Source organism: Aotus nancymaae, unplaced genomic scaffold (genome assembly GCF_030222135.1).
Source record: "Aotus nancymaae isolate 86718 unplaced genomic scaffold, 86718_ANA_hifiasm-v0.15.2.pri h1tg000007l, whole genome shotgun sequence".
Lineage (NCBI taxonomy): Eukaryota > Metazoa > Chordata > Mammalia > Primates > Aotidae > Aotus > Aotus nancymaae.
In genome coordinates, this window is record NW_026988418.1 from 44,104,891 (window position 1) to 44,129,668 (window position 24,778).

General features: G+C 36.1%; 1 protein-coding gene and 1 long non-coding RNA gene across 17 annotated transcripts in view; one reads left to right on the forward strand and one right to left on the reverse strand.

Annotated features, from left to right (window-relative positions):
- Positions 1 to 1,069: 1,069 nt before the first annotated feature.
- LOC105710348 (uncharacterized) lies at positions 1,070 to 7,402 on the reverse strand. The gene is made up of 3 exons (XR_001105754.3): positions 7,317 to 7,402; positions 1,786 to 1,958; positions 1,070 to 1,143 (listed from the first exon to the last, which is right to left on the reverse strand). It is a non-coding gene; the product is annotated as an uncharacterized LOC105710348 (long non-coding RNA).
- A 136-nt stretch (positions 7,403 to 7,538) lies between these two features.
- Positions 7,539 to 24,778, forward strand: part of ADGRL2 (adhesion G protein-coupled receptor L2) — a 678,543-nt gene continuing 661,303 nt past the window's right edge. For 6 of the 16 annotated variants that reach the window (XM_064372545.1, XM_064372549.1, XM_064372546.1 and 3 more), the window contains exon 1: positions 7,542 to 7,749. The gene's annotated coding sequence lies outside the window, so the exon portion shown is untranslated. Of the gene's footprint in view, positions 7,750 to 24,778 lie in introns of all 16 variants that reach the window. The other 10 variants (XM_064372557.1, XM_064372560.1, XM_064372550.1 and 7 more) reach the window with 6 other exon arrangements.

The following is a 24,778-nucleotide window of genomic DNA, read 5'->3' on the forward strand; positions in this document are numbered from 1 at the left end:
TGTCTCCATACATTCCTTGGCTTGGGACTATGTCACTCCAGTCTGTGCCTCTGTGTTCTGGTAGCCTTCTCCTCAGTGTCACTGCATCCTCTCCTTCTGTATCTTATAAGGACACTTGTCACTGGATTTAGAGCCCATCTGGATAATACAAGATGATCTCATCTTCAGATCCTTAATTACATCTTCAACAATCTTTCGTTTGTTTGTTTTTCAAATAAGGTCACATTCCCAGATTTTAGGGATTAGAATATGAATATAACTTCTGGGGCGGTAGGGACAATCCAACTCACTACAGAGGGTTTTCAACAGAAGAATGGCAAGATCTAACTTGTGCTTTAGCTGGCTCTTTCTAGTTTCTGTGGTGGAAATAGACTCCAGGGAAGCAGGAAGTCTGTGATATCCCACAGACCATAGGACATAAGGAGCGAATTCAGGTGACTATGGGGTCTGTATCTGAAGAGTAGTAGTGGGGATGGTGAAATTGGCTGGATCCTAGATGTATTTCAGGTAAATATGACAGAATTTACAGGGGATTTTATGTGAGATATAAAAGTAAAGTCAAGGGCAACTTCAAGGTTTTTGGCTTGAATATCTGCAGTTATTTCTGATGTATATGGTAGGAATGCCTTCTTACCTATAAAGCTTTTACATCACTGAGGTCAAGGTCATTAGCTAGCTGCCACTCTGGCTCCATCCATCTCAGGTTGAATGTCATTTCCTTCTGGCAGACTTCCCTGACATCAATAGATTGGATTAACATGTCTCTGTCCCCTGTGCCCTGAGTTTATTCCTATCATAGCTCTTTTTGTCATTTGTGTTAATCTGCTTTTGTAGAAGCCCCCAAAAGTTAGTGACTTAAAACCAAACCAAAAAAACAAAAAAAAACCAAAAAAGACACATGTATTTAGTTCATGATTTTGCAGGTTGATGATTGGCTTTGATTGACCACTAAGCTGGACTGGCTCATGCATCTGTAATTTACTAGGGGGTCAGCAGGAGCTGAATAGTTTATGATGCCCCCATGTGAGATTTCTGAGATGACTGGGATCTTTCATCATGTTCTTTTATCCTCCATAGGCTGGCCTGAGATTGTATCCGTAGCAGCAGTCGTGTTTCAGGGAGTGAGCAGAGGCTGCAAGACCCCTGGAAGACAGGTACAATTTAACTTCTGTCAAATTCTTTTGGTCAAAGTAAGTCACAAACCCAGTCCAGAATCAAGAGATGAGAAAATAGGGTCCACTCATCTATAGAAGTTACCAATTATTGTCGCAGGTTTTGCAATCTAGCGTATCATTTAATATAGTTACTTATTCCTTGCTAGCTAATAAACCCCACAAGGAAAGGAAACAAGTCTCTCTTTGTTCACCACTGCATCCCCAGACAGTAGACAGTGAATACATATTTACTAAAGAAGTAAGCGAAAGAATAAATAAAAGAATTGATTGTAAAAGAAACTAAAATACAGCTCGGTCAGCAAATGGCGTGATCTCTTGGTCTTCCTCCATTCTCTTGACATATGCGTCAGAATCCTTATACACTTAGTATTTGTAACCTGTACTTACAGGTGGGGAAACTATTGCTTCAAATCAAAGATTAGAAGTAGGATGGGCATATGCAAGAAATTGTCAAAATCAGCACTATTTCTCAAATTTGTTAAATACTATAAATATTTGGGATAACTTTTTAAGGGTGTTGGACTTTTATTTACTTAACCTGGAACAACAAATTATTGCAGTTTTCCTTGGAATAGTTATATCTGTATATACAAGTTAATAATATACTTACTTCTTGGGTGATAGCAGGTGCATGTAGACCCATTTTTTTTAGGGTTCAGTGTTCAGGTAAGCATCTTCTTCGTATAAGTCACTTGGCTTTCTGGCTTTCTTTAGGAATGCCTTGCAGACACCAAAGTTTTTCAAAAGGATTCTTTTCCTCCTTACCGATGTTCATCTTAAAATCTAAAATGCAAAGGATTCATTAATATATGCCTTTATTGTTAAGCAGTGTCATTTTCTGGGAAACAGGTAGGGTTTTACAAATGGACTACAAGGACAAGTTATTGTCCTTTTTGCAATGGGAACACATAAGTACCTTAGTAGTAGAGCTAGGAATTGAATTTAAAATCCCAGTGCCCAATCATTTTCACTAATGACTTCATTCCTAAAGCTCCATCTATTTTTCTCTGTCACTCTTTATATCACAAAGAATTCAAACCACCTACCAGCAAGATCCTTTTAGATTCTCTTACATCTTTCAGATCCTCCTTAATGTGAACTTCTTTCAGCAATGAACCTGATTGTCTTCCAGCGCTGTATTGATCTAAGTACATCAACCTGTTGTTTGTGCTGCCTGTCTGTTGCAGTTAGGCTAATAAGTCTTTTGGACTATTCAGTTCTGTGTTTGGTAGTGTGCCTATGTTTTGTACTCCATACAACAGAGATGTGGAAACAAAGCAGTAATCTGAGACTCAATTCAGTGAGATCAAGTCCTGGAGAACTTCTGCCTCTCCAAAAAATATTGTTTCAAAAATAAGAATATCTGGGAAGTAAAGGAACTGTCTATAAAACATGAGATGGATACGTGAGAGCAAGAACCCAGTTCTTTGAACACTGAAGAGAAGGAATGAGAAAAAAGGGTTGGTTCTGCATTAAACAAAAATTGTTAATCGTTAGGAACTTGTGTCTGCTAGGAAACAAACACTGAAAGGGAATGAGGATGTAGGAATCTCAGAGTTTGATCAGGGACCCAAACCTCTGAAAATCAAAAGAGGTAAGAGTCAGGGGTTGAGCAGATAAGCCTCAGACTGCAATGCAAACCTGACAGTCTTGACCAACCCAAAGGGAACTAGGAATAAAAACTACCCATGAGAGGAATCCTGCACTGGGCAGAAAGAGACAGGCCTAAAGAACCCCATTAAGCTTAGTCATTATCTAAAAACTACCTGATAAGGTGAATTATGAAGGTGGAGTGTGTTAGCTAACTTCATTCCCTGCCACAGAACCACAAGGTTTTTATTGAAGGGAAACTCAAATAGCATACCTCCCTGGCTGCTATGGAACTTTAAGTAGTTTTAAAATATTTGGGAAAGAGTAGAATGTTGAATGAAACCATTCTTTCAACCTCCCTTGTAGCCAGTGGGGGTGAGGAGGGAAGGCTACAATTGAAAGATAATTTAAAAGAATCCTAATATATTCAGTCATTCTGTTAATCAGCATAATTTTTTATTCATTTGTGGTTTGGGTGCCCTTTCTAGAGGTTTTACTTGTCATTGTGTTTATGGGAAATTGACGGTTATTAATTGTTTTTAAGCTTGAACCAGTCCTTATTAGAATTCAAATATATTTCCCACTACTGGGTCCAATATCTATGTAATCATTTATCTTATAGTGAATTTTACTGTAAGTGTAATATTTACAAGAAGCAATTTGTCATTCCTAGGTTAAGTATAGAAACTTCAATCTTTTCTGGATAAATATGTCAAAATCGCTAAAATTCAAGCAATAGAAGAGAATGAGAAGTGTATAAGATCGTGTCTTATATTAGACATGGGAGGTTTTCTATTTGGTTTAACTCTGTTATAATTATTGTTTTATAAATATAATTTTCCAATTATTACCCATCATTAGTATTAATGGCCTTAATGCTGGTAATCTGTCTCACTAAGGATTTCAACGTGCAATACTTTTTCTATGCTAAATAAGTTCCAGCACTCCAGCAGCGATTCCCACCTTGATTTGCTACGAAGTCTCCAAATACAATTGATTTTAGTTTATATAGGAATATACCATACAGCATTTCGGGTTAGGAAACGGGGTGGCAGATGCAAAGATTAGAAGTAGGATGGGCATATGCAAGAAATTGTCAAAATCAGCACTATTTCTCAAATTTGTTAAACACTACAAATATTTGGGATAACTTTTTAAGGGTGTTGGACTTTTATTTACTTAAGTAAATATTTTTATTAAATATTTACTTAAGTAAAAATTTTATTTTGGACTATTTCAACTCCCTGAATACTTAGATCCTTAGTCTAATGGGCACTACATCCCCCTTTTTCTCACAGTAGACAGCACTCCTTGTCATTTAAACATTTCTCTATGTGCGTGTTCCCAGGTCTGGGGAGCCTGGAAGAACACATGCTCAAGGCAAAGACTGAGGCCCAGGAGGTACAAATGATCCGTCATGCGTATGCCTCGTGGCTCCTTTCTGTGGCCTGCACCCCAGTCGTGCCCTAACATTTCAGTTGGTCTGTCTTCATTTCCCACTGATCCTCTACTCTATGCTCTGAGCAAATGCCACCGATTGCCCTAGCTCGCCCCAGCTCATGGCGCTCTCCCTTGCTGCCCTGCCTCTGTCTTTGTGTTCATGCACCCTGGCCTTCTCCTCCTGAGTCCCTTATCTCCTCCTGCATCCCTTGCCCAAACAGCTCCTACTCTGTCATCAAGAGTCACATCAAGCATCGTCTAGTCTGTAGAGAACTCCTTAATTGCCCCCTTCTTTGCTTTCTTTCCTCTGTATGTTTTTCCTTTGTACAGTTACCCAAGATTAGTATCAATCTGTTTATATATCTGTTTCCATCACTTCCACTAAAAACTGAAGGCAAGGATGATACATTTTCGTGTGTGTGTGTGTGTGTGTGTGTGTGTGTGTAAAATACACCCTAGGTTCTTGCTGACAAAACACTGCATTTTTGTTGAATGAGTGAACGAATCCCTCCTCCTCATTCTAGTGAAACCTCCACAGTCATTCTCTGAGTTCCTGCTGCAAGTTTCCTCCCACACTAGCAGACCCAAGAGCACACGAGCACAGGTGGGGCACCATCTTCATTAGGATGCCACCCCCACACAGAGGTGCTTTCTCTCTACCTTAACTGAAATCTGACTTGACTTGGCATACGGATCTTCAGTTAGTTACTGGAACAAAGTATCTCTGATAGAATAATTAAAACTACTGTGAATTCACGTGTCACTCTTAAGTGTAAATTTGTTCATGTGTTAATTTTGCCAGTAGTAAGTGAATCGAAGAAGAGACTGGGAAGCCAGTAAAACATAGAAATGAACCCCTAATGGTGGCATTTCAGGAAACAGGAGAAGACAGATGGGAAGATATTTCTGGACCAGAGAGCTTCTGGGTGCCCTTCACATTGTACCACAGAAGCCATTTCCATTCCTGTACAGAAGGTTGGATCTGCTGTTACAATACTCTCTGGTTCTCCTGAGAACAGTATTTCTATTTTTGTCTTTTATGAAAAGGTAAAAGCACCCTTCTTTCTGTTTGTCAGGGAACAGGAAGGAGCCCCTCTCATACAATGGCCAGAAAAAAACAGTAACAAACAGAGTCATCTGTTTTCTACATTCAGTAGACACCATAATAACACTTCTCAGTTTAGAGATAGACAATGAAGTTCAATGGAAACAGATCTGTAATAGTTATAATTATACCTTACACTGATTAAGTGTTTACGCAGATGCTATGCTAAGCCTTTTCCTTTATTTCTTACACCAACTATAGGAGTAAGGTTATTTTATCATCCATATTTTTAGGGAAGTTAGGTAACTTGACCGTGGTCAGACAGATAAATGTCTGAGTCACAAAACTGGTGCCCAGAAAGTTATGATTCAGACCCCTAAATGTGCCATCTGGAAGGCATCCCCTGGTTTAAAGAAGGAGCACCTAATTATGGTTACATGTCAATATACAATCCAGTACTACTGGTACTATTATCACTTTTCTTTATATGGCAAGAGATTTATATTTACACTTCCTTTTGTATTCATGAGAGTACAGAAGACATAATTTCTGAATCCAATTTTTACATTAAACCACTGGTACAGAAAATATAAACACTTTGCTGTTTTGAATATTTTTTCTGCAAAAATTTATGAAACATCTACAATATGTAAAGGACACTTTCAAAATATTTGGAGAGATATTTTAGAGGAAACTGTATGGTCCCTGATTCAAAAGAGTTTACAACCTGAAAAGTAATATTAAGACCTCAGTCACATTACAAGTCCAACCTGTATATAAGCTGTGTCCAAATAGATAGAAAAAGAACCCTGAGAACTCACCCATCCACTCAGAGAGCAATCAGACTATTGGATGTCAGAGACATAAAATAACTATTGTCTTCACCCTTTTACTTTCAGACAATTGTTTCTTAAACACTGTTATAGTCACTAAGTCTGCATACTTCAGAAACTCCAGATCTCCACTAAATCTCATAGAAATGTGTGTTAGCATTTTCCTTGAGATTTCCTTTAAAGTATCACTTCTGTCCATCAAGTCAGAGTTCTTCTAAGTGTAGTGTGTTTAAATTCTTTATCTTTCCTGATAGTCTATACAGTCCCAATAGTAGCAAAAATTCTGAACTCCTTACTACTCTCTACAATGTGCTTATATGTTTATGCTGAGACTTTTAATGCCATTTGTTGAAATATAGTTAACCTATGTCATTTGATTCACACCAAGTTAATGCTATCTCCTATAAGGCTATGATGAATAGAGTCAATAGAGTCGACTAGTTGGTTTGACTGATTTTTCCTTTGAATCCACCTAATTGCAGGGCTGTTTAAGTATCTGCTGACTCCTTTACACAAAGAGAAGGCAGGCTTCACATTAGCTTGCTAAAAGAGGGTTATTCTTTTCTTCTGAGATCTGCTGCGGACTTACTGAGTGACTGTTGGCAAGTTATGATCATATCTGCCCTCTCCTCTTTCTTATTTTTAAAACAAAAATATGAATATAAAACAACCCAGAAAACCTCTAGAGATGCTAAATGAATAAGTTAATAATCGTTGTTTATTTAAAGATACATCTGCATTGTTCAAAGAGAGCAATTTCTTTTACCCTGAAATGCCAACAAAAGCAATATGAAAAAAATAGCAACTTAAAGACATTTTTAAAAAGCTCCCATTCAGTAGTACAATTGGGTTCTTTTGAGATAATTAATCATTAAGAGATATTTAAGTACTATTTTCTATTTACATTACAGTACATATCACTAGCTCTTTGAAAGTTAACAGGGATTTTCTTTCAAAATAAATATTCCACTTAACGAATTGTCTGTGTTCTTTCAATGCTATCTACGCCATTCAAGTCAAAGCACTGATCTAATTCAAAACTCAGAATTTCATCCAAATTTGTTTACCTGGCTACTAATAAAAGATTTTTGGTATGCTGTCTGAAACCCTAATGACAAAATAGGGAGAATCATAAAATGGTCATAAAAATCGGATTGGATCGAACATCAGCTAATCTGAGTATATTTTTCTCTACGATTAACAAGTTCTTAATGACAGCACTTCTTATCTTACAACTGTGACATGAAGAGGGAGCTGTAGCTCTTCTGAGACACAGTTCTCCAAGAACCAGCTTATCCACGCTCTCTGATCTCGTGTCTGTTTCTCTTTCTCTCTCCGTCTCTTGCGCCTTCCCTCATTCACGCACTCTTCCATCTTTTTGCCATTGTGTCAGCTCAATTTAAATGTATCTGCTCTGTATCTGTTCAAGTGGAGTTAATCCATGCAAATCAGGAGCCGTGGCTCTCAATGCCTGGTTCACAGAGAGGACTCAGCTTGAGGAGGTCACTCGTTCACAGCCGCTCCTCCCATTATATTTTTCCCCTTATTGCAGAACTGCTGTGTGTATACAGTGACTGAAAGGACTCAATTTACTGCAACTGCTGCCTGCTTTACTTACAACTTTTTTTTATATATAAAGGAACTTACCTCCATCTGTCTTTTCAAGGTAGGAAGTCTGATTCTTCTAAAGACGTGTGTAATGCCTCCACTGTCTGCTCATTATCAAATGTCACTTGAATGCTTTATATTGTTGCTGGCATTAGGCACAAATACTGTGATTCCAGGTGCTTCACGCTTTTGTTACTTAACCATATAGGTACAATTGTTTAAGTGCCGGGTATTATAATGTTTATTTTCCCTGCAGCCAGCTTCAGTTTTACAATGCCAGAAAGATTAGAGTATCCACTCTCTAATGTAAAAATATAATCCTCTATCAAGTTTTCCCTCTTAGAAAAATATTAATTTCTCAATATGGTTTAACTTATTATGTATGCTGGCCAATAATAGCCAAGTGTAAAATTCAACCGTGTTAAGTTTTTTTTTTTTTTTAACCTGGAAGCCTCCTGCAGCATTTTCTGTGAAAAATAACTAACTGTTGAAATATTTTTAACAAAAGCAACATAATAATAGATTTTACTTCATTCTGTTGCCAAGCAAAAAGCTGAAGGCCTTATTGCTAACAGGCCTATCAAATAGATTTATTCTTCACAATTTATAAATTGTTACTAGGCTATGCAGAAGTATTACAATTAGTTAGGATTCAGTTACTGTCGTTATCCATGTGATTATTTGTGTTTTGAGATTGAAATTGTTTTATAGAAAATTTTAATGTAGTAAGGCTTTAAGAAACCCTTATGTTTGTATAACACTGAGATCAATTTTTAAGAATGATTTCAATAGCCAAATGATTAAGTTTGGATTAAAAATGCACGTAAGAGGCTAGCAGATTCGACAGTATACATGGTGATTTATGTAAGCAATTCCTGGGCTTACAGTACTTCATACGTGTCTCCTTGAAGTTACTTACAATATTTGAATCATTCCTTAGTCATATCCATTTTAAAACATACTAAAATGTCATAACATTATAGACTCAAAAATCTCTTTTTGATGAGTACAAATATAATTAGAACATTCCAGTTACAATATAGATTTCAATAAATGTAATATGTCTTTGAAAGTACTCCTTATTAATTTAATTTTGCATTTATTACCTTATTTTTCTAAGAAGGCTTTGACTTGTGGCTATGACAAGGCTATATAATCTCTTATATAGCATAGAATTGAATATAAACAGTAAACAAAGTTGACAGTCCTGAAAAGAAGAAAAAATTATCCTCTGGTATACTGAATAGTTCTGATGACATAAATCTTACATTTCATCTTCTAGGTAGATACTTGTACTTAGTGGAGTTCAAGGGGAAAAATTTATTATCCACATAAAATATCTCAATGCCAAAAATGTGCAGTTCTTTTTCTTTCTGATACAGAGTCTTCTACTGAAAAAAAATGCACCTTGATTTTTGGGTACAGTACAAGGCATGAAGTCCTGTCATTGTTAGCATAAAAAAGACATCTACTCAAGTATTACTGTGCAGAGGGCAATGTTTCTGTCTCTGGCATTTGTTAGGTTACTGTACATAGAATTTAACAGATAAATATGTTCTGCTTCATGGCATTTTAGTGATCCTATTGGTATGCAAGCTACTCAGCTAGGATAGCAACAGAAAAAAAAAATGTGTGTTTTATAGCAGTGGGTAATAAAAGCCCTTTACAGTGAGAGAAGAGGAATTTGACTTATTTCTTACGCAGTAATTAGAATTTCTGTAAAACTCTTTGAAATACTGAGTTGTAAAGTAAACTGAGGCTTTCCAGGAAGGGCCAATTGAATTTATCTATTTGAGCCATGTAGTTGTCCATGAATAGCTTCTTCACAGACACTGTCAATGGAGAATTCCATTCACACCTTCAGCATTACAGGGAAAGAAAAGGATTCGTCACTAACAGTAAAGGATGACAATTTCATATTTAAAACGAGTTTGAGAGTAGCACCCTACACAGGAAAACCTTAGCAGATGGAAAGGTGCGTGGGATTGCCTGGTTATGTGAACTTGAGACTAGTGTGAAACTAAAGGATGCCCTTTCAGAACAAAGGAACGCCATGTAATACTCTGTCAGCAGTCAAGCTGAGGGTAGATATAAAAAGTGGCCAAGGAGATCTTTTGGGGACAGAGAAAATGCAAACAACAAAGCATTCTCTTTTCAACCAAATTACCAGGGTTTGACAGGTAAAAAGGCACTCCCGTGGAATCTCAAACCATCATTTCACAGAGAGTTATTTCAAAAGCACATATTTTATAGACTTTCGCATTTGTTAGCAAACCTCCAAGAAAACTCTCCAAAGACCCAACTTGTATGCCTTAAGTTGGGTTTTACAACTATGCATCCTAAATAAAATGGTCACAGCCCTCAACTCCCTTGGGTTTCTTTTGCTTCATCTGTAAACTTGTCATTCTTCCAGTAACTCATTCAAGCAACTGTTCAGGATAAGTTACATTTTAGTCCATTTTAGTGTGCCTTGCAGCAGAATCTGTAGAGCTGGTAAACCTTACGGCTATATATAATACCATGTTGTTATTCCCACCTGGCTCTTTTCGGTTGCTTTTACTGAGTACAGTTAAAAAGATAAATTATCATCTTAAAAGGATGCTATGGAAGGTGTTAATAAGTTCCCTCTAACTTCAGGAGTATTCACTGGGGCCACAGAAACTTGCAACCCTGCTTAAGGGGAAATGATGTGCTCCATCAGTAAACATTCAAAGCCTGTATCATCTGTAAACATTTGAAGGATTCTATAATTCCATATATATTTCCTAAATCTTGGAAGTTATTGCTGCATATGGATTCATTATGATATTGATTGAAAGCTCAACAGATTTGCTTTATCGGCAATAACTTAAATTTGTACAACAGCACTATGGGGTCAGTGAAACCATCATCCCTGTTTCAAAGATAAAGAGAAATACAGAGAGGTTAAGTAACTAAGCCAAGGCCACACAGTTGGGGTAGAACTGGGATGTGAACCCATTTATTCTGTTCCTGCCTTTGAAAAATCACACAAGAATGCCTTTCCTGGCTAATTATCTCTGAAGACTAATAGTAGGGACATTCCACCCCCTACAAATAGCAAAAAATGCTTCATTTTACCCATTTGTCATCTGGATTCAAATATCTGATTCTGATTTTTCAACTCTTTTCATAGCTCTTCACCTCAATCTGTATTATCATGATCGCAGAGTTTTTAATAGTTGTTTCATTTAATGCATGTCAGGAATGGTTACTCTTGCAGAACATTTGTCTTTTACCTCAAGGAGTTAAGAACTAAATCAGATCTATAATTGACTGACTTGTCTACTGACAGCCTTTGAAGAGCCACCACTCCCCACCTTGTTTTTCTGTCTAAAGAGCAAGATTGACGTCTCTTTATATGTTTAAAATTTGTCAGTGGTGTAAAGTGCTTGGTAATGATGGAAACTAACCTGAGGCTTTATCTAACTACCTTTCCTGGCAACTCCATTGAAGTTCTGATAACAATTAAAATTTTGATGCAAACAACTGTTCATATAAAAAGAAATGTTTTTTTTCTGTCTTGTCATACCTTTCTTGAAAATCTGGGTAGTAGCGGCTCTTTTCCTTGCCCTTCTCTTCTCTGGATCCATCTGAATGAAATTTTCCCTAGCCAAAATACACCAGCACATTAGCAAAGCAGATAAAGAAAACAAATGAAGTAGCAATGCATATTTAAACAGTCTGACTGTGAAACACTGAACATAATTATCTGTCCTTGTGTCAGTAGGTTTTATCCCCTTAAGGAGAACTGAGTAAGAACAGGTCTGTACAGGGCAGCATTTGTGGCCTTACTTCTGTCTGTTTATTTGGGATAGCCTTTGAATTGTCTCCCACTGTCTTTCCACCCAATGTGAAAAGAGGGACTATTATACATGGAACCCATAGGAATCTGATTCAAAGCCTATGTTTATTTGACCTGTGGATATCAGATATCTAATATAAACAAAATCCCGAACAGCATCAACACATAATCAAGTGGCAGAAGTCTGCAGAACATGGGTCAGTAGCAATTGAGCAAGCTACACGTTTCTCAAGTAACAAATGAAAAACAGTTTTGATGGTATTCTGTGATACCAGCATTCTTTTTAGATCTTATTTGAAGTATCAGGCAGATGGACTGCCCTGTATATCCACAACCTTTATCTGCTGGCAGGCAGAAAGCCCAAGAACCTATCTTTAAAGTTATTTTAATATATCAGTTTTGCCCAGATTAGCCAAGTTAGGTGTCAACCATTGGTACAGGAAAGGTTGGGAATTAATTTAATTTTGAGCTAACCCTGCCATCATCTCTTGCTGAGTGAGTCCCTTAGCCTGTGAGACATTCTTTTCAGATTTGATTTCTTCATTACTTGGTTGATATTCTCTCCTTGAAAAAAAAAGTCGTGAGAAGAAAACAGAGGATGGTGATTTTGAGTCTGTGTTGATAGAAACAGTCAATGGAGTTAAAACTGACCTACAACCATTTGAAGAATGTGTCCCTCATTACTAAATTTCTTTGGCTGCAATACTGAGCTCCCTATCTAAAAAGATGTCAATTTCCTGAAATTAAAAATAAAAACCAAGGAGTTTTTCTCACTGAGGAAGGTGTGCAAAAATATTTAAACAACTGAACTTTGAAATGTATTCACAATCAGTTCAGATTGGACAGTTAACATATTCAAGCTCAAAACTAAAACGTCATTAGATAAGCTGTACATTTTGGTAAGCAAAACTTCATCACATTAGATGTATCTGGATTAGAAAGTGTGTTTGTTACTGTTGTTATTGTTTTATGGCTATTTTTATGTATAGTGCCTTCTATCTTCTCTCAGAAAAATTAATCAAGTGCCCTTACTGCAATTGAGATCCCTTTTCTGTCTATTCGCAATGCCTGCAGTTTATATTACACGTCAGTCTCTAACTGTGTTCTTTTTTCGTATTTCCCAGGTTGTTTCATGAATCATATTCTTGTATTTCCAGTAGTTTGTAAACTACTTGAGGGTGAAAATCACACTTAATCTGAGTCCTAGCCTTAGTGTTAAAACTAGAGCCTACTCTTAATTAATATTTGAATGGTTGATTGAATTTTGTAAAAATCGAGTTAGCTTGTTATATATTTTTAAAAAGTTGTTTCAGGAGCAATGAGAGGAACATCTATCCATTTAACGTATTTCTTGAGATTTAGCTATATTCCAAACATTGAGCCTATGCTCTCTGACAACATGTTAAAATTTACACATGCTTAATTTTAAAAACAGCAACAAGAAAGGAAATTATTCCAATGGATAAAATAATATATGCTGTGATTTCTCATTTTGGAAGTTAAAAGGAGAGGCAACTGGTAAAAGGACAAAGATGAAAGGTAAGACGAGAAGAAGACTGAAAGAAAAATAGAAAAATACAGAAGATAGTAGGGGACATGTCTTGAGATGAGGAGAGGAGGGTTTAGGAGACTTTAAAGAATTCAGACTTTGGCATTTTTTATTAACTTCAGTTTTCAGCTTTTAAACTTCTGCCACTAAATCTTCAGACACTATAAATAAAATAGAAGTAATAATTAGTCTTAAAGAGAAATTATTCTTCGTCCTGAAGCTTTTGCTCCCTGGGAATGAATACGCTAAGAGGAGTTAGGGTCCTAAGTAAGGATGAAAGTAAAGAGACTGTACGGTGGCTTTTAAGGCAAACTGTGGAATAGTCAGTTCAATAAGAAATCTACAGAGAGAGTTTACAACCATAAATCAGGTTCTGAAAGTAATTTTGCAAATCCAGTTTTACCCAGGCAGACACCATCACCCAAGCAGTATGGAGATGGAGCCTGTCAGAGGAGTGGGTTTCAGGGCAGCTTCCAAGGTGCAATGATCACCAGCCAGCGTGCTTCTGGAACAATGAGATGTGGGCTTCAGGAGGCAGTGCTGGCAGGAGAAAAACCGGAAAAGCAGTTTAGGGTCCCCCAACATGGGCAGAGAGCAAAACTTTCTATCCCCTTCTGGGTGCCAGGGCCCAGGGAAAAGGTCCCAGTTCCTCCAAAGATTTGGGGTAGGTAAGGAACTCAAAACATATGGATTTTCTACCCATTAGGGTACTCTAACCACCTGCTAGAGGCCTTTTGTTCCTCAGCTCTTAGTCATTTCATTTTTTCAGCCTTTAGCAGTGGAGATGTTGGAGTATTTATGAAGTCCTTTTGATTAGCAAGTGAAAAGCCATTGTATACTGGCTTCTGGGGTGTTACTGGATTCAGAGAGGGATGGAACAGCCTACAAGTGACTGTGGATACGTATTTCTGATTGATGAAAGGGATATAGGACCCTGGTTTAAAGTTCTGCATCCTTCATTAGAAAACAAAAGCCAAAGACATTTAAAAATGTAAACTGAATTTATAGAGAAAACATAATGAAATGGAAAGAGCACTAGTTTCAGACAGACAGACCTGGGTTGGAATACAATATACGGGGAGTATTATTGAATCTCTCTGAGCTTGAGCTTCCTTGGATGGAAAAAAATACCCATTTCTCAGCTTTATAGTAAAGAAATAAAATAATGTCTGCTACATGCCCAAAACCATGCTAAGTTCACCGAAGACATTTGAAGTACTTCTCTATCCTCATTTGTTTTCTGTTCAAAATCAAATTTATATTACCCTGTATCCCACTGATAGACATAGGTATTTAAATGTTTCGTGGCTTCATTTTATTTTGTAGCCAAGAAAAGAAAAGAGATTTATGGGACATCAAAGTGTTGATCCTAACCTGTTACTAACCAAGTGAGGCTTAAAATCCTTAGGTCTTCTCATAGGCAGTGGGGCAGATCATAGTTGTAAATTAGCATATCCTTAAAGAAAGATGCTTCCTATGCTGGGGATCATATTTATAATATTGATTTAAATTAATATTTTCACCTAATTCTGCTTCTCAGGTCCTGATTTAATATCCTTAAGGCCTGATGCCTATGGAACAGCACGTGTTAATTTCTACGGCTGTTAAAATGGCATGCCTGTCTGTGCTCTTAGCCACTCAGGTGACAGGTGCTAATTCAGAGCTTGCTGAATTTCCTTCTAAAAGTGCTGTCTGTGCAGGCCACTATGAGTTTCCAGTACCAAAGTTCAAAAGCCAGATTGCAAACTTTTGAAAGAGTTGACTATGAATCAGACAAATACAAAATTCATTCTAAGAGAACTCTCCTTAGCTTTTTTTGTGTGAGAGGTGAGCACAGCGCAAATATCAGAAGAAAAGAGGCATCAGGACATGAAAAAATCAAGAGAGTATTTCACAGCTTTGTAGGACTTTTCTGATTGCTTTGGAAACTATGTAAATGAATTCCTTAAACACAGACTGCCATTGATTTTTTTCCAGTGCTCATTGATTCCCTGGTCATTGCTTCATGTATGTGTTCTCCCAAAACATCTAGTATTGATATTTCTCTCCTTCACACTCTGTCCCCCATCCATTATAAGTATATCATTCAAACCTGTTTAATTTCCTATGAAAGATTATATTAAGTGCACTTTTAGTGTAATTATGTCGATAGTGAAAGATAAACACGTATTAGGCAGTGCAAAATGCTGATTATCTGTCAGGATGAATCTGTTTATTTCAGATATAGCAATCTGACAACCCCCTGGTGTTAATCATGAAAGTACATGCTTGTGCCAGGTACTGTTTGGTGTGGTTCTGACAGTGAAATGCACTCAATGGTTTACTGCTGTGACATAATCTTCATCATATATAAACCCATATACATATGTATCTATGTCATAAAATACAGACTGTAGATTGTGTGTTTTAAGTATGTGTGATGTACTTATATTTTGGTATTTTTTGTATGTATGGAAAACAAAGGATAATTTGAGAAGCAACAATGTCCAGTTTGCATTAACAGCACTCTGTAAAATTGAATGGCTTGAGAAAGGAGAGAGTGGATTATAGGATTAGGCTGCATTTTAGTTTGTACCCAGAGCTGGGTTTGCCCTCAGTAATATCAGCTCAGAACCGTTTGTGTTAACCCACAGAAAAAAAGAAAGAGCCAGTAGAAAAAACGAGAATCAAGAGGTAGATGTGGAACAGGACATTCATCCGACTCTCAATACAAACAGTTTCCTTTATTCTTTAACTTTCTTCCTTGAGATAGTAGTTTCTAAATATATCCTAGAAACACTACTGACTGCCAGATACTGTTGGACATAAAGTTCCTCTTTAATGAAATAAAACAGTGTCAAGAAGTCAACATGCTACACATGCTGTGGCAGAATTTCGCCAGGTTTTTGTGCAGCAGAAAATGAATAGAAATGACAATGAATTGAATATTCAGGCACAGTTTGCCAACTTCTCTGAAAAATAATCTTGTCTGACTTTATTACATTGTGATCATTTCCTGAATACCATAAAATGCTGAGTAAAATAATAAAAATTGATATGTATATTGACATTTCAGTTTTCTAAATAGAAGCTGAGAAAATATAAACAGCATTTGGTCTTTGCAACTCTTCCAACAACCAATTGTATGCTGACTAATTCATTTACCCTCAGATACCTCATTCAGCCTTAATATAAATGTCTTCTGAAATCATTTCTCAGCAGTAGATTATGCACATCTTTAGTTTGATTCAGAATTTACATGTGTAGTTTGCATAATTTTGCATCAGAGTTTCTGCTTTAAATTAGGTAAAGGTCACTGTCATTCATAATCAAAAAGAAAGCAGATTAAAGGTCACAATTCAATAAAAAAATTGATTAGAGGTAGAGATTTGTTCATGTGATGCAATATCATTGGATAAGTGGAAATGTGAGTCAACAAATTAACCTCAGTGTAATGGGTGGCCTGATTCTTTGCCATCAAAGAAATCACATTCAGATTTCTTTTTTCCCAATGTACAACTTGTTTTACTCTATGTAGCAGTGACAGTTATTTCAGTTAATACTTCTTACCATTGGGTGTCTTTTATAATGTCATTTGGTTTTAAAAATGACATAATGACAATTTTATCTGCAAAATAAAATAGTAAATTATAATGAATTAATAATAGACAGATATGGATTAGAAAGTCCCTTGGGGCTTATGGTTTCTTCTACCATTTTTTCCCTAAGGTAGTTCCTAGTTCTTCCACTCTTTTTAAAGGATGGAGCTGTCACAGCACATTTCTTCTCTTACATCACTATTTCATACCTCTCACAGACACTAAAAGCCCATGCAAACCCTTTGAAATTTCAACATCTACTCAGTATTAGAATAGATAAGTACAAAATAAATGTAGCCTAGTGATAGGCCATTAGGCTTTTTGGATTTGTTGAACTTATTAAAGTATATATGTTTGACAGTGACTTGAATAAATGGAAAGCAATTGAAAATAAACAAATGCTAAGTTGCAGTTTATGTTTTGTCCATAAGTCAACTTGAATATCTGAAGGAACATAATTGATACACATTTCATTTGAAAGTTTGGCATAAGTTCTGAGACATTAACATCAATACTTACGGTAACGGAACTCATTTTTATTATGAGAATGTGAAAACTCTGATTTCTTCATCTTATAATATTTTCCTTCTCATGTGTGCCCTTGACTTAAGGGGAAATCTTCCTTTCTCCCCTCAGCTGTTTGTCTACTCTATTTGTTATATTGGCATTTTAGCATAGGATCATCTACCAAAAAAAAAAAAAGGTAGACAAGGAGGCACCACCTTTTTAAAGTACATTGTTTATTTTTCCAAAGAAAATCAAACACTTTTAAAGGAACTATAAAGGTTAAATGGTTTAAGCAGATTATAATTAGTTAATTTTGTTAAACATATATTGGATCAATTTTACATTATTTTAATTACCTTTTGGAATAAATGGTTTGGTGAACAAATTCACTTGATGTTCAGGATCAAACAAAATTACCTTTCCTCTGGGTAGGCTTAAGTTTCACAAAATGATTTGAAAATGACCTCCTTTGCTTTCATCTAAAAATATCTTTGGATTTAGAAAGTGATTAAAGTTGGATATATTGTGTTTTAAGCCAATCATATTTTATCATTTTCATAGCTTATTCTTTAAAGAGGAAAATAATGAAACTTCACTAAACATATGTTCTACCTTTAAGGAGACTCTTGAAATTTATGCAACTAACATGGTATTTGCAAAGTTGATTCAACTCCTATATCTACCAGAAGGCATGTATTATATTCTGGAAAGTTTATAAAAATTTTGGCTGACAAGATATAGGAATGAAAGCTAGATGATCATTAAATATTATGGCCAAATCAGAGACATTTTGCTTTATGTCTTTGCAGTGTATATATGTATGGGTCTGTACCTATACTCATGCCTGAAAAGGAGCAATCCCTGAATTGTAAACATCCAGATCCCAGGTAGTTTGATGATACATTAAAAAGCATATATAACTATCTCTCATCCACCCCAATTTAGGGCATCTAGGGAGTAATGCTGGGAAAGTGCAAATGGAATTTGACCTTTCTTTGTCAATATAAAGTTAGCAAGTTACCCTAGTGTCCAGTGCTACTGTCTGTCTTTTTCCTTGCAACAGTGATTCTCAACTAGGGATGATTTTTGCTTCCATGGGGACATTTGGTAATGATGAGAGGCATTTTTGGTTTGGGTTGGGAGTGGGAAGTACTGTATTCTGAGCATCTAGTGGGGTAGAGGCCACATATGCTACTAAACATTCTAGAATACATAACACGGCCCCCTACGACAATGACTAATTCTTCCCCAAATGTCAATAGTACCGAGGATGAAGATCCTCTCTTGTAGCACAGAAGGAGATATTCCTTCACTCTATGTCTCAACTCTGTTGTGTCTCTCTCCCAGCCCTCAACCCCACATAATCCCATACTGCATCTGGCTCACTGCTTTTCATCCCTCAGAACTCTCCAGGCACTTATCACTTCATTCAAGAAAGCACCACTGACTGGTCTGATTGTGATGGCATTCCTTGGTGTTACCATCCCACTGTTAACTGACTTTTCTATATTTCATACTAGACTTTTCTATATTTCATACTAGACTATAAATGTCTTGAGAATTATGCATTATATTGCTAATGTCTGCATGGTTTGTGGAATACAGTAACTCCTCTATTAAGATTTGTTGTTGAATTAAGTCAAGTTTGTCTCTAAAAACAGTATGGTACAGAGTGTTAGGGTTTAGCTTAAATTATACTTAAAATACTATCTCAGGAATTGAGGGTTAAATACGTAAATCACAGTTGCTGGACTGAAAATATAACTGCTTTTAAAATTTTCTGAAACAATCATTTGTAAGTACGGGGTCTGTCTGCATATTTATTTATATCTGTATAGCTGAACATATTTCAAAACATAATTGTATGTTTATGAAACATGGCATGATTGTGTAGATGTGTGTATGTATATATGCACATAATTTCAATAAGGTACACATTTTAATGATGACATTCCATGATAGTATCATAAATGCATACACATAACTAAATAAAGCATTTTTATATTTACATCATTAAATTTTTCAAACTGTTTATATTTAATACACCATTATATTTGTAATAAAATAGAAAAATGCACTCTCCACCTTTAAAGAACATAGAAACTACACCTTTAATAAAATCACTGTCATTTCTGTTTCATGCTTTCTTGATGTTTGTATTTTATGTTATGAATATGGTCAATAACAGTATCAAATTATAAAAATACACCTGTACAATTGAATAAGTAAATAGGTTAGTTTATTGATTGATATCAATCAATGAGTCTAAGATTACCTTGTACAAATATTACACTTTCAACAGTAATATTTATAACCCTGCATTTTGACAATATTATTCCCCTTTGTTACTCCATAAAGAGGAAGTGAAGTCTAAAGTCAGGTTGTGCCATTTAGAAGCTGTGAGACCTTAAACAAGTTATTAAATTACCTAAACCTCATGTTTATCTGTAAAATGGGGACAACACTGATATCTACTAATATCAACCTTACACGGTTGTTTCATAGACAAATGAAATGATATTTTAAAAGAATTCAGCCTACGGACACATAAATTAGTTGAATAAATGGTGGCTATTACTGATATAGTGCCAGTTGCAAAAGTAACCATGATAGTAATAATAGTAGTGATGGGCCAGCATGATTCCAGGGTTTCTTTAGTAATCGGGAAAATATACCTAATAATATTTCTATAACTTAAAAATGAATTTATTTTGGAAAAATGTTTTCTAAAAAGAGATTCTCTTATGTTTATTTTCTTACTGGAGTCGTAAAACTTAGCATTTCTCATGCTTATGAGCCAATTTACCTCTCTTAATGAATCCTTTCTTCAACTGCTTTAATCATCTCTGTCTTCTTTATTCTACTTCCATTTTTTCATTGCATGTAACAGTCGTTTGATCCTCCATCAATTCTATGGTGATCTCACTTGTTTGTTTGAAAGAATTTTAGAGCAAATTATAGATTTATACTTCTTTATATATTCAACAGCATTTTTCCTACTCTTCTATGTCCTACTGTGGTTACACAGAGCAACATAATCTTAATTACAAACCCAGATTTTTTTTTAAATTATACTTTAAGTTCTGAGATACATGTGCAGAACGTGTGCAGGTTTGTTACATAGGTATACACATGCCATGGTGGTTTTTTGCACCCATCAATCCTTCATCTACTTTAGGTATTTCTCCTAATGCTGTTCCTCCCCAATCCTCTGACCCTCAGACAGGCCTGGTGTGTGATGTTCCTCTTCCTGAGTCCATGTGTTCTCATTGTTCAACTTCCACTTATGAGTGAGAACATTCGGTATTTGGTTTTCTGTTTTTATGGGTGTATTATAGATAAGAAAGGCTGTGAAATATGCAGATTTCTCATCAAACTAAGAGAATTCTCTACCTTTGTCTCCCAGTGATACCAATAGGCCAATAGGTCAAACCTCTCTTTGAGAATAGCATTTCTGCAAAGCTGATCACAGAGGCAGGGCTCAACAAATGCTTTCTGAGTGGAACTGGAATTATGAATGTTTCTAGTGAATGGTTCTAAAAAGGCTAAAATCATTATAAGTCAAATTATGAGTTTTATTGCATTCATTAATTTCACTTCTTAGAACAAAGCAATAACTGTAGAGGAAAATAAGACTCATGGACAATTTTGTCTTCTAAGCCTTCTAGGTCAATTTTTAAAATTGTTCTTTTAATCTTTATATGAACATATATAGCTGAAATTTATAAGATACACTTATTACAAGACTTCAGCAATTTTAACTTTTATTTTTTAATTAATTTTAAAATCACTGAGAAATAATCAAGGCACACCACTTATTTCAAAATCTAAGGTAATAAAATGCTTGGACTATATACAGGCATCCCTTAGAGATATTGAAAGTTCAGTTCCAGACCACCACAATAAAGTGAATATCACAATAAAGTGAGCCACATAAAGTTTTTTATATTTCAGTGCATTTGAAAATTATGTTTACACTATTCTGAAGCTTATTCACTGTACAATAGCATTATGTCTTTTAAAAATATACAACCCTTAATTTAAAAATACGGCTAAAAATGCTCACAATCATCTGAGCCTTCAGCAGTCATAATCTTTTGCCTAGTAGAGGGTCTTGCCTCGTCGTTGATGGCTGCTGACTTATCAGGATGGTGGTTGCTGAAGGTTGGGGTGGCTGTAGCAATTTCTTAAAATAAGACAACAATGAAGTTTGCTGCATTGATCGACTTTTCCTTTCATGCAGGATTTCTCTCTAGGATACAATGTAGTTTGATAGCATTTTACCAGTAGAACTTCTTTCAAAATTGGAGTCAGTCCTCTCAAACCCTGCTGCTGCTTTATCAAGTAAGCTTACATAATATTCCAAACCCTTTGTTGTCATTTCAACAATGTTCAGAGCATCTTCACCAAGAGTGGATTCCATCCCAAGAAACCAGCTTCTTTGCTCATCCGTAAGAAGTAACTTCTCATCCATTCGAGTTTTGTCGTGAGACTGTGGCAATTCAGTGACATCTTCAGGCTCCAGTTCTAATTCTAGTTCAATCTAATAGTTCCACCACATCTGCAGTTACTTTCTCCACTGAAGTCTCAAACCTCTCAAAGTCATCTATGACAGTAGAAGTCAACTTCTTCCTAACTCCTGTTAATGTTGCCATTTTGACTCCTCCTATGAATCATGAATGTCTTAGTAGCATCTAGAATGGTGAATCCTTGCCAAAAGGTTTTCAAATTACTTTGCTCAGATCCCTCAGAAGAATCTCTATCTGTGGCATCCATAGCCTTATTAAATATAGGTCTTAGATAAGACTTGAAAGTCAAAATTCCTCCTTGATTTACAGGCTGAAGAATGGATGTTGTGTTAGCAGACAGAAAAACAAAATTTATCTCTTTGTGCATCTTCATCATAGCTCTCAGCTGACCAGGTACATTGTAATGTTAGTAATATTTTGAAACAAATTTTTTTTTTTTCTGAGCAGTAGGTCTTCATAGCGGGCTTAAAATATTCAGTAAACTATGCTGTAAACAGACATGCTGTCATCCAGGCTTTGTCATTCCATTTATAGAGCACAGACAGAGTAGATTTAGCATAATTCTTAAGGGCCCTAATGTTTTCAGAATGTAAATGAGAATTGGCTTCAACTTAAAATCATCAGTTGCTTTAGCCTTTAACAAAGTCACCCTGTCCTCTGAAACTTTGAAACCAGGCGTCGACTTTTCCTCTCTAGCTACTTAAGTCCTAGATGGCATCTTTTTCCAATGTAAGGCTGTTATGAACACACTGAATATCTTTTTAGCATAGCCATCGTCATCAACTATCTTAGCCAGATCTTCTGGATGACCTGCTGCAGCTTCTTCATCACTACTTGCTTTACCTTGCAGTTTTATGTTATAGAGATGGCTTCTTTCTATAAACTTCATAAGCCAACCTCTGGTAGCTTCAAAAAATTTGCAGCTTTTCTTCTGCAGCTTTAAAAAATTGAAGAGAGTTAAGGCCTTGCACTGTGTTAGGTTTTAGCTTACTTAAGGCAATGTTGGGCCTGTTTTGATCTTCTATCCTGACCACTAAAACTATATCAGCAATAAAGCTGTTTTGCTTTCTTACCATTCATGCACTCACAAGAGTAGTGGTTTTAATTTTCTTCAAAAACTTTTCCTTTGCATTCACAAGTTGGCTAACTGGTGGAAGAAGCCTCTTTCAACATGTCTGAGCTTTCAACATGCATTCCTCACTAAGCTTGATTATTTCTACCTTTTGACTTAAAGTGAGGGAGATGCAACCCTTCCTTTCACTTAGAGGACATTGTACAATTATTAATCGGCCTAATTTCAATATTGTTGTGACTCAGAAAACAGGGAGGCCCAGTCAAGGGGAGAAGGAGAGAAACCGGTAGATGAGCACCTAGAGAATACTCCCAGTCAATAGAGCAGTCAGAACACACACAATTAGCTATTAAATTACGGTCTTATATGGATGTGGTTCATGGTGTTCCTAAACGATTACAATCGTTACATCAAAGATCACTGATCACAGATCACTGTCGCAGATATAATGATAATGAAATAGTGTGAAATACTGTGAGAATTACCAAAATGTGACACAAAGACATGAAGCAATTACATGCTGTTGAAAAACAAAAATGGTGCCAATAGACTTGCTGGACAAAAGTTTGCCACAAACCTTCAGTTTCTAAAAAAATGCAATAGCTGCAAAGCGCAATAAAATGAGACATGCCTACATTGTTTAGACTACCACTCTTACATTTTTAAAAGCAAATGCTGAAATTTAAAAAACAAGTTTATTTAAATATATATTCTTTCTATATTTTTGACATACTATTTTTTTCAGTGTTCTCCCTTAAATGTATAGGACTAATTCATACACACACACACACACACACACACACACACACACACACACACACACACGGTATTAACAAAAAGGTGTGAATCTTTAACACTACCTAAGGGTGAAATACAAATTTCTACCTTTGGCCCTTGCCTTTTGCACGTTGAATGTAAACAAAGTAAATACGCTTAGCCAAACTACCCATGAAACAAACCTCAAAGAGATACCATATATGATATTTAGCAATAAAGGTAACAGGATATGGTAAGTGCATAATGATGTATATTAGTTTAAAACATAAAATATACAATTTTAAATGAGGCTTTCTCGCAAGGAACTTTAGGGATAAAAAGATTTATGGTCTTCAATTAATCATAAGTTTAATATGCACCAATGGTGAGATAGGACGGCTAAAAAAAAATACCACCACCTTAGGCTAAATTAATAGACTTTGTAAAAAGGACGGTGGAAAGAACTATCTCATTACATTCTCTAGTTATTAGATCACATCTGGCATATTATAATTAGTTCTATATATGAAGGGAGAACATTGAAAAACACAGTATGTCAAAAATATGAGGCCAAGTTGAAGACAGTTTTAAAAACCATGTCATATGCGGAATAGTAAAATAACCAAGTGGTTGACCTGGAAAAAAGAAGGCTAAGGAGAGATATCACAAACAATGGATATGGATCACTATGTGTATCTTTCTTTTGGTTTTTTTGTTTGTTTGTTTTGAGACAGGGTCTCACTTTGTTACCCAGGCTGGAGTGCAGTGGTGTGATCTCGGCTCACTGCAACTTCTGCCCCTTGGGTTCAAGTGATTCTCCTGCCTCAGCCTTCTGAATAGCAGGGACTACAGGCATGCACCACCACACTCAGCTAATTTTTGTATTTTTAGTAGAGATGGGGTTTTGCCATGTTGGCCAGGTTGGTCTGGAACTCTTGATCTCAAGTGATCTACCCATCTTGACCTTCCAAAGTGCTGAGGTTACAGGTGTGAGCCACTGTGCCCAGCCTATGGAGATCTTTCGACAAATATTAATTGACATTTTGACAAGCATATGTATGACATAAACACAGCAAATAGAAAAAAAAAATTCCAAATTTCCTTTTTTTTTTTTTTTTTTTTGAGGCAGGATCTTGCTCTGTCACCCAGGCTGGAGTGCAGTGGTGTAATCAAGGTTCATTACAGCCTAAACCTCTTGGGCTCATGCAACCCTCCCACCTTAGACCCATGAGTAGCTGCAACCACAGGTGAAAGCCACTGTATCAGGCTAATT